This window comes from Thunnus albacares, chromosome 23 (assembly GCF_914725855.1).
Source record: "Thunnus albacares chromosome 23, fThuAlb1.1, whole genome shotgun sequence".
In the NCBI taxonomy this organism is placed as follows: domain Eukaryota; kingdom Metazoa; phylum Chordata; class Actinopteri; order Scombriformes; family Scombridae; genus Thunnus; species Thunnus albacares.
In genome coordinates, this window is record NC_058128.1 from 23,349,579 (window position 1) to 23,353,161 (window position 3,583).

Genomic DNA, 3,583 nt, shown 5'->3' on the forward strand with positions numbered 1-3,583 from the left:
GGGCCTTAGGGGCTGTATGTCTTTCACCAGTTCATCCTCTGACAGGGCTGCAGAGATAAACCGCAATCAGACAATCTAAAATTTCCAAACTGCATTAGAAAACAACTTTGTCATTCTGGTGCTTTGAGCTTTATTCTAATGTCAGCATGTTATCATGCTGACTATGATGATAAAATGCTGAAGATTAGCATTTGTTAACCACAATCACCATCCTTGTAGGCATGTTAGCATGGTGACTAATTAGCATTAAACACAATGCTGTTGTGAATGTCATTAGTTTTGTGGGGAAGTATTGGAACTGAAGATGGTAATAGAAGATAACTCAAATCAACTTTTTTTTTTTGTTTAGCCCAATATCTCAAATCTGTACAGCATACAACATCCCTTATTCTTAGACCCCCAACTCAAATAAGGAAAACCCCTTTTAACAGGAGAAAAATGGAATAAACCAAAGGGCAACAGAGGAGGGATCCTCTCCTAGGACGGACAGACAGACATGCAATAGATGCTGTGTACATAATAGACCAAATATCAAAATTACATATGGGAAGACACAAAATTAGATTGTAAACATGTATGAAGAATATGATCAGGAGGATATCAAGCAACTTCCAAGGGATGGGACCTGAGCCAAGCAACCTATCACCATGGAAACCTGGAAACATGACATACTGCACATACAGACAAGAGAACTCAGGCACACCATTCACACAGACTGAAGAGAAGAAAAACATACACACAAATGAAAGAGGGACCCAAGGACTTAGGGGATCCCAAAAGTTCTTACAGTTAAACCTGAGTTGGACATAAATGTCTGTACCAAACTTCATGACAATGTATCCCCTTGTTGAGACATTAGTCTGTACTGAAGTGGTTGGCTGAATGAAGCCATGCCACTAAAATGTATTTTCTCAACTGTGTATACTCCCAGTTAACAATAAACTCCTTACTAGTATTGAAAAGATGAGTAGCTCCTAATTTACCAAATCTCAATCACCTACGGATAATGTGGTGAAATGGTCAAACACTGAAATATGTTGAGTTAATATGGCGACCACGGCTGGCAATACAGACTTTCTCCTGTCCATGTTGGATACTAGTTTTAAAAAGTGGACAGAAAAGGGTCTTACTGTTATCAACCAATTGATGGAAATGAATGTCTTTTTCCCAGCTCCAACACCACTTATACTACCCTCTAGTGTCTTCTAGAGATATTTACAAATCCAGCATTATGTAAAAAGTTGTGCAGACTGAGATAAGGTCAAAACAACCCAGACAAATGTGGAACAGTATTTTAAAAGTATATTAGAGCATCACATACCAACTAAAAATAATTTCTCCCATATATCCCATATATATAAAGGTTACTAACTGAGTTGGCTTAAGATACATTTTATATATAAGAAAAATGGGACCCCAACAATTGTGTCAAGGTTGAATAAAGGCACTGCAACAGCTCTGTGCTGTGCCACACTCTCATATCTTCTGGGACTGTCCAGTACCACAGGGATTCTGGCAGAACATAAAAGAGAAGGTCAAAAAAATCATTAACATGGATATCCCACAAAATCCAGTGTAAGATACAACATATCTTACGTATTCTTTTAATGGTTGCCAGATGATAACAATAAACTGGATGAAAGTACTCTCACCAAACATAACTCAATGGACTCAAAGACTGAAACAAGTGTACACAATGGAGTATATGATGGCACATCTACAACAACACTTTTCTACAAAGATGGACTCCTGTGAGGATATACTTGGGACTATGAAAGCCTAAAAAGGTCATGGACTGAGGTTTTCCAGTTCAACGTGCAGCTCTACATCAACTGCATGCGTAATGACGAGGTGATGGTGTCGGCGTATGCATGAAAAATAAAGGTGGAAAAAAACTAATATTGCGACCACCTCCAGAAGTTCCACTCTGATGATGCTAGTGCTGATGAAAACCATAAAATTTGGTTGGAAGCTCAGAGAAAAGCTAGAAAGTGGACACAAACAAGCTGGACAGAGCACTGACAAACAAAACCTTTTTGGATGAAAAATGGTATTCTGAATAAAATGCATTGTGAAAAATGGCATTATGGAATACTTTGAGAAAAATTATATTTTGAAATTTAAAAAAATGCTGGAATGAAATAAAAATAATCTCTTATTATTGATAATAGAAGCTGGATCAAATATTTCATGAGCTAAGCTTTGAAAACACATTATTTCACATTTTCATGGTTCAAAGTTCAAGGTACAATTTATTGTCTCTTCATACATAACACCAAAACAGTAAAACCCTGACAAGTAAAAAGACAAAGATAAAATTCAAGAAGTTTAATGGATGAAAAGTGCTGTCACATGTAATAATAATAAGGATGTTCCTTTTTTCATTAAAAACAAAATATTCCAGTTGACAAGAACCATCACATGTTTAGCTATATCATAGGCTATATTGTGTCTGTATTCATATGTATATTAATTAAATTAAGTCTTTATTATTTAATTTTGAACACTTTGGGTCTCCATAGAGTTAAAGCAGAAAGCACAACAGTGTGTCACCACATGCTACTTTTGCCCATGCTACACATGCTACCGGCTAGCAAGGCCATTTCTTGCTATACACATTCTACGCATTTGCGTAGGGCCCCAGTGACTGCTAGGGGCCCATGTTGCGCCAACATGTTTATCTTTTCCTCTTACACTTTTAGTAACCAAGCATCCTCACGTGTTGATCTAAAACACATACATTATTTAAGCTCACAATGGCTAAAATAAAATGTATCTATAGATCAAAAAGCACTTTTTATTCCTTACAAGCAAACCAATTTCGAAGTTATCATCAGATTTGTTGGTCAAGTCTGGCTGTCTGACAGATCTCTAGATCAAGGACAGCATTTAGACAGATATTTTATGCACTGTTTCATGTTTATTCTTGTTCATAATTTTACAATTTATTCAAAACATTGTGTTAAAAAAGTCATTTTATTGGTTCATCAAATAAATGACTGCATTTATATAGCACTTTTATCCAAAACCCTTTACAATGTTTCTGCTGCTCACTCACCCATTCACACAAATACTCACACACTGATGGCAGCATGCTACCATGTAGGGTGCTGGTACAATCATCCATGGCAGTTTGGGGTTCAGTATCTTGCCCCAGGATACTTCAACACATGAACAGGAAGAGTCAGAGATCAAACCACCGACCTTCTGATTAGTGGACGACCCTCTCTACCTCCTGAGCCACAGCTGCTTTATGCATTATTTATAATTTGCATGTTTGTTTTGATTGTGTTTTTGAGCTACTTTTGGGTGTAAAAAATAGCAGTTGGTCTCATTTATATGCATATGGAATATGATGCAGATTTGGTGTGTATTCATGAGTGCTTGATATGGGGAGGGTGGTAGGTGGAAGGGGGCAAACAAGATTTTGCACAGGGCCGCCAATAAACTAGTAGCGGCCCTGTCGACTGGCTGTGATTTCTGGCAATAACAGCTCCACACCTCAGGGCGGCAGCAAACTTCCCAATGTAGCACTCACCACTGTGGCGACGAAGAAGATGAGGAACCCCGTAAATTGTCTGTT